Source organism: Vicugna pacos, chromosome 19 (genome assembly GCF_048564905.1).
Source record: "Vicugna pacos chromosome 19, VicPac4, whole genome shotgun sequence".
Lineage (NCBI taxonomy): Eukaryota > Metazoa > Chordata > Mammalia > Artiodactyla > Camelidae > Vicugna > Vicugna pacos.
This window is the reverse complement of record NC_133005.1, coordinates 33526848-33540314: the sequence shown is the minus strand read 5'-3', so window position 1 is coordinate 33540314 and position 13467 is coordinate 33526848. Positions and strand designations below refer to the sequence as shown.

Sequence of the window (13467 nt, the reverse complement as noted above, 5' to 3'; positions counted from 1 at the left end):
AGTACAAATACTTATTAATCATCTACATATATTGTATGTTCTACAGGCGCTGGAATAGGGAAGAGGGGATGATAACATACAGTAATTTCCCTTGGTAACCGCATGATACAATTTGACTGAGAAAAATGTACATAAAAAATAAGTAAATCACAATCCACTTCATGAAATATGATGAAACTTTTAAAATACTATTTACAAATGGTTTATGATAAAGTTAAGAAGAAAAAAACAGGATACATATATATACATAAGATCTCAACTCTGTAAAATCATATATATATAGGAGAAAAAAAAAAGACTAGAAAAAAATAATACCAAAATGTTAACAGCACTTGTCTCTGATAGTAGGATTATAGGTGTTTTCTTTAATTCTTTTAAGTATTTTTTAAAAGAAGATAGTATAGGATAAATATTAAATAGATCAAACTGACTGTAAGAGCTACACGTGCCCAGAAGATGGAGAGCTCTTGCAAGCAGGGTGGTCAGGGAAGACAAGTAGAAAAGACCTTAGGCTGGGTCTCAAACCATCGCTGAGAACTGAAATCAGCAGTCACAGAGCAGGGCAGCCCCACCGCAGAGCAGAATCAGTAGCTATGGAACAGCAGTTACCATATGGGAGCAGAATAGATCAGTTACTACTTAGAACTAGTTATAATCGCAAAAAGAATAACTTCACCTACCTTGACTTAAAACCCTAGTTAGCGTAACTATTTCATGTGGTAAAGTTGCTTTGTACTTGTGATTAGTACTCATACTGGGAAGTACAGAAGGTTTTTTTTCCCCCAGTACTTTCCATGATCATGCATTTATATTGCATGATCTTTCCCCTAGTAACCAGAAAAAAAGACTAGCGTTCTGAGTCTTAAGAAGTGAATAGGGAGGAGTCCAGAGGATAAAGAACAGCAAGCGTTTCTCTCCAAGCAGTCTTGTTCCATGCAGTCTTATCTCCTGACATCTGCCTAGTCCAGTTCCAAGCCGGCACCTTGACTGCCTCTCAGATGTTGGTCATCTTACTCACTCTCACCATGGCCAAGTTCAACAGCATTCAATCCCAGATCTGTCCACTTCCAGGCACTGCCGACGCTTACTTCACTGTTGCCTCCTCATTTATTTGGGACTAAACACAATATTTACTAGGACCAGTCAATTATTAGGTGCTGAATGTCTGTTTTGTCTGTTCTAGGTACGATGTTAAGTGCTTTTCATGGTTATTTTATTTCATTTTTAAATTAAATTTAAGGTATTATTTCATCATACAGCTCTGGAGGAACTACAACAAAATAAAACTTGTGAAAATGGGGGTGTTTTGGATTTTCCGGCAAGTTAGGATGTGAAGTCCTTTTGATCAGTCCCTTCCGCTGGGACCACCAATGGAGAAGGCTGGCTCAGAGACAACTGGGCAGAGAGCCCATCCATAATCTGACACATAAAAGGGGGCTTTAGAGAGCCTCCTTGAGCCAAGTAACTGGAACCGTGCTATGGATGGCTAACATACGCAGTGCACAGTGTACTTTCATAAAAAATATCCTGACTATATACTAGGTTCAGACCAGCTGAACAGAATAGGAAGCCTAGAAACAAAAATAGAAAGCCCAAATGGATATCCAAACAATTGGATAGCTGTTTGGAAAAAGATTAAATTGTATCCACACTTTATACCTTAAACCAGGAAAACTCCAGATGGATAAAAGCTCTAATTGTAAAAATGGAAACCACAAGTCCTAGAAGAAAACATGTGTGAATGCAATACTTTAATTTAAAATCTGGATGTGGAAAGAGGCTTTCCAACATAACATGATAAAACCCAAGATGCAATAAAAGGGAAGAGATGTTTTCTTTGTATGATGAAAACATCATAAATTCTAAAAAATTAATAAGCACACATACACTGTAAGCCAAATTGGAAGAAAATATTTGCAACAAATACTATAAAAGTTTTAAGAGAATTAAAAAAAAATTTTTTTAGAGTTCTTTATCTCTTAGAGAGATAAGCTCCCAAATATATAAAGAATTCCTAAAATGAAGGAAAAGTAGACTCCCCAAAAAGGTAGACAAATGGACTAAAGACTTGAAAAGATGGTACACACACAAAGATACCCAATTTGTCCTTAAATATGAAAAAAATGCTTAGGTTCACTCGTAAGAGAAACTCAAAACTACTTAGAGATGCGCTTTCTTACACTTTAGTTTGGGACACATTCAAAAGCTTGACAATACCCTATCTGCTGGTAAGGCTGTGGGGACACCGGCACCCTCACACATTGCTGAATTGGAGTGCAAAGTAGTACAAGCCTTATGAAGGGGATCTGGCAATAGTTAAATATCAAAATATGAGACTGAAGAAGGTACAGAAAAATGCTGGTGTGTTGTATTTAAACAGAAGAATTAACATGAACTCACAATTTATCAACTTTTTTCTGAGCTTTTTTCATTAAAAGGTCTTGAGTCAACAGCACCCCGTTAGCAATGAGCACACCCTGCTCAGATCTTGGTTTCCAAGTACCATTCCCCACTAAAAGGAACTAAGGCTTCTTAAGAGAAATAGCTGATTCCAGGTCTAGGGCAGGAAAAATACAAAGTGAGCCCACAACATCTTTTTGTGCCAAAAAAAACAAACAAGCACTCAAAGACCGATAAGGACATATCAGTAGGACACAGAAACCACCTTGAGGGATTCCCATTGGTAAATTCTGGGATGCTTTGAGCACCAAAAAAAGAAAAAAAACACTGAATAAAAAGAATCCATGAGCTCAGAGTAATAATCTAAAAGTGAAAGGGGTGAGGGGAGAAGGGAAAAGCCCTTATTTCGAAAAATCACCACTTGACAACTGTATTGTGGTAACTAAAGAGACTACAGCTGACTCTGTATCCGGAAGTTCAGCAGCCATGGATTCAACCAACCAGGAATCAAAAAAAAAAAAAAGTCCAGAAAGTTCCAAAAAGCAAACCGAATTTGCTGCAAGCCAGCAGCTATTTACATATTATTTGCATTATATTTACAACTATTTGCATAAAATTTACATTGTATTAGGTATTATAAGTAATCTGGAGATGATTTAAAGTATATGGGAGTATGTGCAAAGGTTATATGCAAATACTATGCCATCTTATATAAGGGACTTGAGCATCTGCAGATTTTGGTACCCATGGTGGGGGTGGGGCCTGGAAACAAGCTCCCGCCTTTCCAAGGCACAACTGTACCCTCTTTCTCAGGAAATACACACAAAACAGAATATTTCCTTTCTTAGAAAATACACCCAATTTTTGAGGGTGAGTTGCATGTACCATGCACCAACCTCTCCTTATTACTTCTGTCATTTCATGTCTGTTTATACAGCCATCTTACATACGCACAGAGAAACAACTGAAATGAGTTCGTTAATAAAAATGGTAACATCAACAAAAAATGGTAACTTACAAAACAGAAACAGACTCACAGACATAGAAAACAAACTTCTGGTTATGGGGAGGGAAGAGGGTGGGAAGGGATAAACTGGGAGTTCAAGATTTGCAGATACTAACTACTACATATAAAATAGATAAACAAGTTTATACTATATGGCACAAGGAACTATATTCAATATCTTGTAGTAACCTATAATGAAAAAGAATATGAAAATAAATATATATATGTATATATATGATTAAACTATAATGCTATACACCAGAAATTGACACATTGTAAAATGATTATACTTCAGTTTTTAAAAATGGTAACTTATTATGCAGCAAGAGAAATAAGAAATAATAGGTAATTTAAAATATGTTCTTCTGTGGAATTGTTACAAAAACCATAGATAAAATTTTTTCAAATCATATCTAACAATAAAAATTGTATAATTGGTACAATATACTTCTGCGATGCTTCAGTAACTCCTTTCAGTTGCAATACAGATGGATTTTAGAAATTCAAGCCCTTAAACCAGGGGTATGAAACACTAAAGATGACATTTCTACAGTCTAATTCTAAACTATGTCATAAAGATCAAAGAAATATCTCTTAAGCTAGAGTATAATCATTCATCTAATTTCTATCCTGGTTTAGATGAGAAAATGAGAACACTTGCTACATATTTAATTCTTCTCTATTTGATGATGACAGCCCTTGGCAACTCAAAGATCTCTAATATTTCTGGAGTTAAAACACCTAATATTCTTTGTCCCTTTCAACAACTAAGGGTCAGAAATAAGAAACTCTATCTAAAATATCTTTACTTTCATTTCGATATCAGTATCAGGGAATATTTATTAGAAATCAAAGTTCCAAAATCTATAGTGACTTTTGTAATAAGAGTAGTTTTGATCGAATCAACATTCAAGTATAAGCTAGGAATAAAATGGACCCACATATATGAGATTTAACTACAGTGAAATGAGTTAAATGGTTACATGTACCAGATTACAAAATAGCTAAAGTTATTTTGAAGACAGCACAATAGGCTACAAAAATCCCTGTCTTGGGGTTTCAGAGGTCCAGATTCTGGTCCTCACTATATGATTGTGGGAAAATCACAGGTTCCAGTCTACAAAAAGAGGCCATGGACCACATTATTTCTAGTGTCCCATCACAGCTGTGAAAATTCTATGATTCCGTCACTTGACAGTAGCTTATGAAAACATCTTTATGCCTAGTTACTGATAAGCATTCAAAAGAAGAGGGATTATGATACTTGATAGACTCTAATCTGAAATACGCCACAAATTAGACTTGCATGGGCATAAGCCAAAGACCAGACCAAACTGAAAAATCATTAGGACTCAACAAATACTTGTGACAAGACTGTCTCTGATTCTTTGAGTTTCTTTTTGTTGTTGTTAGTGGTGTGTTGGGGGCTTTTTTTAAATAGATGGAAGAGGTGACTAAATTCTCCTTAGCCCAAATGGTAATAAAAATATCATCTAGAGATGCAGGTTACAAAAATGTTTTGTGTAACTAAAGCTGAAGGAATGAATGGATCAACTGGTAGGGGGAAGACACCTTAACTGGCAAGAAACAACATGCATTCAAAAATAGGTGTATTTTTGATCCCTGTATTTGGTGATTCCAGAAATTAACTGCCTATACCACGATGGTTCTTTCTTTATATGTGGAGGTGCTTCACTCATGTATTAAGTGTATAGGGACAGCACTCCTGTTGTGACCAACATTTTCTTAGTAACACTGTAATTAAATTATAGCACCTGTTCTCAGTTTGACTTTATAGATTGACAATAATTCTCAGTAAACAGATCTGCATCACTATCATTAATTGGCATCTAAGACAGGATGCTTGCAAAAATGGCCTCCACGATTCCCTTCCAGTAGCCTCAGGATCCTCGCCCTTTCGTAGTGCCCTCACACAGTGACTCTAGGTCTGGCCAGGTGATTTGCTTTGGCCATTGCAATAGCAAATGGATTGCAAGCAGGGGCTCAAAAAGTTCTTGCACATCCAACTACCATGTAAATAAACCCATTGAGACTGCTGGATGGTGAAATGCTGCGTGGAGAGTAGCCTTGATGAGGCTGTCTTAGCTGAGGACTTTAACAGTCAGCTAGCCCCAGCAGACCGCGAAGGTTTCGGTGGTTTGTTACACAGCAAAAACTAACTGATACAGTGTCTGTCTATCTCTCTCACTCTCCCTCACACACACACACACACACACATCAATCTATATCTACAAAAAGAGCTCCATTCTTTTGGAACTCAGGTTCAAATTCAACTAACATTTATTGAGTACTTTCTAAGTTTCAGGCTTTTTACTAGATGATTCCACAGGACGTTCCCATCTAAACTTCACAAACACCGTGTAAATAAAGCAGGAAGGAAGAGGACTTGCATTTATTGGCACCTCCCAAGTGGCAGATGATGATTTTTTTAATCTAACATTTATTATGTATGTGTGGGTTTTGGTTTTGGTTTTGTGACTGGGCACCTAAGTGCTCTTTACATGTATTAGCTCATTTAATTATGCAAGTTATTATCCAAGTTTCTTTGTGTGGCCATAAATATTCCTTTGGATGTTCTTTGAAATCACTAAGAATTGCTGGAATCATAAGTTACAAGATTCCCTGAAGTCCAATTAGAGTAACTCTTCCAGTAACCTGTTTTGGTAACTGCCTCTATGTAAATTAACTTGACTTCTGGGCAATGATGCTCTGGTTCTTTAAGTCTAGGGTGCTACCCTGTATCTATTCAAAGAGATCTAAATCTGAATTTCAAAGGATTACTAATTAAAGTAACAGAGGCAGCACATTCAAAGAGAGACAAAAAGTTCACAGGTGAGAATGATCCACACCTTCGTTGTTACAATAATTTCCTAGTTGGTCTCATCTTTTCTGGTCTTTTCAACCTTTATATCATCTAACTGACTCTTCTAAAAAACTTTGTTATGTCACTTTTCTGATCAAAATGTCTTTATACTACCCTATTACCAACAAAATCAAGTTCAAAGTTCTTACTATGGCATTCAAGGCCCTCCAATATCTGGGCAACGCCCACTTCAGCCAAACTGAATGTTCGGTACATGTCTCCTCCTTTCTGACTCTGTACCTGCCTGGAACAGCCATCCTCCCCCAGCCTTTCTGTATATTTAAGTTCTCACAAATCCTTTAACACGTTTCTGAATCACTTACTCAGCATTTGGCCTAATGTTATATTACTATCTTCATATGTAGAGGTCCTATCTCCTCAACTAATTTATGTCAACATCAAATGCCACTATCTGGAGCCCCTGGGGTGATGTTCCAGACACATAAAGAATTAGAAAGTAGGCACCCCATAAATATTAGGTAATGATAATGACAAATGTCACCTTCCCCTCTTAACCTGTAAATTCCTGGTTGGCAGTAAACATACCATTTGGTTTTTGTATATATACTACATGGTAATGACACATAGTGATTGATGAATAAACACTTCTTGGTAGGTATTACATACTTATTTTCAACAAACACTGGTTCCAAGTTGATATTTTTTTAGAGCATAAACACTTGAGAAAGTCATCTACTTTTTCTTTAAAGACCCATCTAAGGGGGCGGGGGGTGGGAAGGGACAGACTGGGATTTCAAAATTTGTAGATACTAAATGTGACAATGAGTGTGTATATGTCCATGAATGACTGAAAAATTGTGCTGAACACTGGAATTTGACACAACACTGTAAAATGATTATGAATCAATAAAAAATGTAAAAAAAAATTTGTAGATACTGACAGGCATATGCAGAATAGATAAACCAGATTATACTGTATAGCATGGGGAAACATATACAAGATCTTGTGATAGCTCACAGTGAAAAAAATGTGACAATGAATATATGTATGTTCACGTACAACTGAAAAATTGTGCTCTACACTGGAATTTGACACAACATTGTAAAATTACTATAACTCAATAAAAAATGTTTTAAAAAACCCATCTAAATGAATCAAAATGCATCTCTATTTTCTTGTTGAATAAGAGTAAGCAGGTCAGAACAGCTCAGAGCTCGAGAGAAGTAGATACCCCTAACTGATCAAAGCTGATTTATCTCCCTCTGAGGCATAAGAGCCAAAATATATCTTTTGGACTCTTTCGTTTGTTCTTCATGACAACCACGTTACCGCCCTCTTTTGGAAAATATATTTCCCCCGTGGCTATTCTCAGGTCTCATTTTACCAGTTTAACTAGAACGGAGCAGCACCTTATCTTGCCCGAAATACAGGCTTTGAGCCCTTAAGTCAAGCTACACTGAGATCCAATACTTTCATATCCTAATATGTGGTCTGGCAGGGTGTTTTAAATGAATTTTCAGGCACCATGTGTCTGTGCTTTTTGGCTCATCCCAAGAGAATCAAGAATGTTAACTGGTTTCCAAAGATAAAAGTCAGCCCAACATCTGGACATAATTAGAACAACTGCACAATTAAGATTTAGTCTCCACTCTGGCAGGATGACCTTGAATTATTTGTGCAACTGTCAGAAAAGTCTAAGAACCAAGATCTCTGCTCTTCTATCATAAATCTCACCCGAGAAGGGACTTTTGATAAATGCACAGTGAACCACAGTGATTATCTTTCAGGGATGGAAAAAAAAAAACCCAGTCAGTAATAAATTTCACGGTATTAAGATAACAGCTTGAAACTCCACAAAGGAAGGCTCACGTGAATCCAAAGTCTTCTTTAAAATCTATTATCTTGTATTTTGAGCTATTTAACAGATTCTCAAAACATCTGCCATCTTGTTGCCAAGGAATTCAAATCAATCTCTCTCTCTCCTCAGCCCATTTTATAGACATTACTGAAACTGACAAGCGATCTTTCTTTAGAGCAACCATTTTCATGCCAGTGTTCAGACACAGAAGTGACACTTATAAAACACCATTAACATCAAGAGTAAAAACTAAAAAAACACAAAAAACATTACTAGCAAAAGAAAAGGAATTAGGAGGCAGAAAAGTAGCTCTGGTTGAAGGAATTTTTAGGTCCAATGAAAAAACCTCTCTCATACATTAAAAGATCCATATAATTACTATACTACTTACCATTTTAAAGCATTTATGTGCTAAGCATTTTACGTATATTAACTTAACAACTCTTCAAAATAGGAACTTTTAAGCCCCATTTTTTTCAGACTAGAAAACTGAGGTTCAAAAAAAAGGAAGTACTTTGCTGAAGCTGACAAAGTTTATAAGATGTGAGCCAAGTTTCAAAGACTGATTCTAAAAATTAATGTTTTTTCCACTACTCCTTTGTCTTTCTCTTACCTTTATTGAGAGATATGTTTCTAACAAAACTAAATGTTTTAAGTTTTAGCTTTGGTATGTAAAGCACACTAATGCCATCTGAATCTCTCATGTGATGCTGTGAGTGGCAAAGATACACAGACACTTAATATTCTCCAATGACCGTTTTAAACATCCTGAGGGGATCTGAAATCAGACAGCAAGGTTACTGCAGCAAAAGAAGTGTTAAAATACCTGCAGTACTTTATGTCCTATTTACTGTCCTTGCAAATGTTATAACCTGAGTCAGAGAGAACGAGACAGAGAACACACAAGGGAGGCGATGTAATGACAATCCCCTTCAAACAACTGCAGGTGGAAAGAAAACAGGCTGTGAGTCAAAAATTTCCATCTTACGCAGCTCCAAAATTAGCATCTGACGGATGGTGCTGAGATAAAATCATTTCAACAAGAACCTGGACTTTGGTTTTAACACGAGGAAACTGACAGCAACAATAGGTGCCTTCATGAGACACAAGACTTTCTGGGAAACTTTAAACACATAAAGTTTTTACTACATAATACAGTCACAGTAGTTTCCCCAAAATCTGGTTCTGAGTTGCTCTAACTTAATTATGCTGTGATGCTTTAAAATTCTATTTCAAAGAGAGTATTAGAATACAATTAGAAATTTAAGTTTTAAATGGAAATCATCCACTCACTCCCTTTAGTTCACTGAGTCTAATTTGAAAGGCTTGAGTCTGTGGAAACAATCTTTCAATGCAGTGGTCCACGTTCTGCTTCCCATTGGCCTAATAAGCCTCAAGACAGGGATGGGGAACTGGTTGCTACGCATCTCTTGGGAATGAGGACAAGAAAACCACGGTATCATAGCCAATGGGTCTTGGGAGGGAGAACTATCGTGTGTTAAATCTTTAGTAGATGAGGTACACATTATTTTAAGTGGCCACTTTTGGCCTGTCATTTCTTCATTTGAGTCAAAAGCATTTAACTGCTAAACTACAAATTTGTGCAAATCAGGCTATCTCAGTTGATTCAAGATTTTTTAGTTATCTCTGCCTCTGAAAAGAATTCTTTTTTTTCAAAGATACTTTATTATTAAAGTATAATAATATATTTTATTTGACAAAGTATTCTAATATGTGTTTGAAAGCTTGGATACTTCCAGCATAGAAGTTCTCATTTTAGCTCCTAAATATTAACATCCTATTTGATAATGATCAAGTAAAACAGGAGAAATTCTCTTCCTTTAAAAAAAAGATGCCTGTTTGAGAATGAAATGGTAAAATTGTTTTTCTGCACATTAAGACACACCCAAAACCCCCACATATAATTTAATATGAAATACACAAAAGGCAATATGTACAAATACTCATTATTTTCACAGCACTACTAATGATATTCAGCGTCCAATATATTACTCTGAATGATATATATTAATAATTAACATTTTCCTAAATTTGTGTGATATACTTTATTTTCTGAAGAACATATTTCTATCAATATCAATGACAGATATAATGGCTGAATCAGCAAAAACCGACAACTCAAGATACTATTTTATTAGGTGACTCTTAAGTGAAACTCTTTCAATTTATGAACTATCCCAGATTAGCCACTTTAGGCTTATTCCTAAGAACTGAAAATCATGAATTAAAAAATCATTTAATGTTTCATGTTGACGTAATATCAGATGTACAAAAACTTCCAGTATTACAAAGATTATCCAGATACCCTTCACCCAGATTCCTGAGATGTTAATATTTTACTACACGTCCATTATCATCCTTCAATAAATCTAGCTAGCTAGCTATAAAACCTTGTCTGTTCATTATTACACTTGTAAGTCTCGATAACCCAAAACACTAACATCACAAAAGCCTTGGTTTGAAGATCCTAGAAATAGGTGTCAAAAGACAAGAAAGTCAGGCTTTTCACAATATCTGACAAGAAGCCCTGCACCACAGTAGCAACAAGGATGAGAAGTCAAAGGCTTGGGATCTAGTGTGACTTCAAACAAGATGCTGAACTTTTCTCTTAACTTGAACTTCCTCAATCCTGTATGGCAGGAAGCTCATACCTAATGGACCCATATCTCAGGGAAGTTGGGAAAGTCGAATATAAAAGGAACAATTCCCAGGAGGAGTTAACAATTCTAATCTACACACATTGGACAATGCAGCCTCAAAATAGAAAAGTCCTCCTCTCAAAAAATACGTATCTCACAATTAAGAAAAATAGACAAATTCACAACCACAGAATAAGAATTTTAACCTATCTCCCTCAGAAACCAAAAGATTAAACATCAAAAATTAGTGGGGAATAACTAAATTTGAAGACAATTAGCAATCTAAGCCTACTGGATACAAATAGATCCCTGCACCAAATAACTAGAAAACACACATTCTTCCTAAGGCACACAAACAACACTTCACAAAAATTACTGATACATTAGGCCACAAGTGTCTCAAGAAAGTACTAAGACCTGATATCACACAGACCATGTTCTTTAGCCACAATTCTCTGAAACTGAAGATTTAAAATTAATAGTTAAAAAAAAAATTCATATGATTTGGCTTTTAAAAAATACTTTTGAAAAATTCATGGGTTACAAAAGAAATATATAAAAATCACAAAGTACCACAAGCTGGGAAAAAATGTTTACAATGTGTCACGTGTGAAACTTAGGGGATGCAGTGAAAATAGAACTTAGAGGCAAAATTACAATGTTAGCTGAATACGTTAGTAAGCAAGAAAGCTAAACAGCTAAGTGTTCAACTCAAAAAACAAACAATAAAATTTAACATCAATTTTGATTAAAAAAAGAAATCCCTTAAAGTAGAAACACACAAGAGCTTCTTTAACCTGATAATGGGTATCTACACCAAATTCTGCTACAAAATCAGACTTGATGGTAAAACATTAGAAGAATTTTTCTTTAAGGTGAAGAATAAAATAAGAACACCCACTACCACCTCTATTATTGGAGGTCTTAGTAAGACAGTAAAATATTTAAGTATAAAGATCAAAAGGGAAAAACCAAGGTTGTAATTCACAATTCGACTGTTTTCATTTTTTAAAAATCTCTAGAAAACCTATTAGAACAAATAAAACATTCCATAGAAATTAATTTAACAAAAAGATCTAAAACATCTTTGTGGGTAAAACTATAAAGTTATCTAAGAATAGAACATATAAGCCAAACAGATGGAAAGATAAACTATGTTCATAAATAGAAAAAATTAACATCATAAATATGGCAATTCTGCCTAATTAATCAATGCAATTCAGTCAGAATTCCAGTGGTATTTTTCAAAATGTGATACACTGATGCTAAAATTTACATGGAAGAATAATGATATATACATTTCAAGTAGTAATCTGTGTTGAAAGAAAAATAAGAAGGGGAAGGACAATTTATTTTTGATAAATGGTCAAGGAAGGCCTGAGAAGGTAACAGGACTACAGGCCTGAATGGAGGAACAAAGCAAGTCTTTCAGATGGAAAAAATAAAATTAGACGACTGTAGCTCACATTGTAAATAAAAAACAAATCCCTGATATATTAAGGAAATCCTAAACATGAACAGCAAATCTTTACAACTTTTAGAAAAAAAAAAATAGAAGACTGTTGTTAAGTCATCTGGATAGCACAGAATTTTGTTTTTAATTGAAATATAGTTGACATACAATGTTGTCTTAGTTGTAGGTGTATTACATAATGATTTGACATTTGCATACATTATGAAATGATCACCACGATAAATCTAGTAACAATCTATCGTCATACAAAATTATTGCAATATTATTAAGAATTTATTAAAGACACAAAAAGCGCAAGGTGTAAGAAAATTGAGGCAAATGTGGCTTCATGAAAATGAAAGTTGCTTTCTAAGAAAAGACCCTGCAAAACTAAAAGCTCAAGTCACAAGCTAGGAGAACAGATTTACAATGCACATAACTGACAAAAAATAAGTATCCAACACATAAAGAACCACTGCAAATGAGTAACAACAACAACAAAAAAAGCAAAGGCAATTCCCCCCAAAAGCATTAGACTTTTGTGTAGTCAACGTGGAAATAAATTAGGTGAAAACTAACGAGGCTATGCCACAAAAGCTATAAATTGTCATCATTAGTTTATTTTGATACAGAAAATAACTTTCCTTAAGTCAGTTCTGCACAAGAATTATAAGTTTTATTTTTAACATGTATTCAGTTACTTTGTTAGGGCCATTTTAGGTGATGATAGTTTCAAAACTATATGCATGGTACCTTGCCACACAAAGAAAAAACATCAGTTCTGGTTAAGGTCTACTGAGAAATCCGGAAAGTGGGAGGAAAAGTTTAAACTATTTTGAGATGTCTTGACTGACTTCAGTCTTATTTGAACTTTGCCAAGTATGAGGTATCCAATCTCCTACCTAAATAAAATAGAGACATTGCCCTAGTGTTGCTGTGGTTACTTAAAATAGATGTTAAAATAAATAAATAATAGTTTTGATCTAGAATGAAGCCTACCATACATAGAAAGGGTATTTGTGGATACAAATAGGAACAGCATTTTAACTCATCACCTATTACAGAGCGCCCTCTGCTGGCCCAGAAAAAGTACAAGGATCCTAGAGCTGACAGAACTTCCCAAGTCACTTCCGTGCCCTTCAAATCATGGAGACAGAGTTCTTTTAAAGCCGTTACCCCAAAAACACCACTGACATAGACAAATAAAAGACGACTTCCAAAATTTCCAGACTGATATTTTATCC

The 13467-nt window shown here is 35.2% G+C and overlaps 1 protein-coding gene across 1 annotated transcript in view; it reads right to left on the bottom strand.

Moving 5' to 3' along the window:
- The window catches only part of STK4 (serine/threonine kinase 4), a 76230-nt gene that overhangs the window by 30803 nt on the left and 31960 nt on the right, over positions 1-13467 (bottom strand). The window lies entirely within an intron of this gene.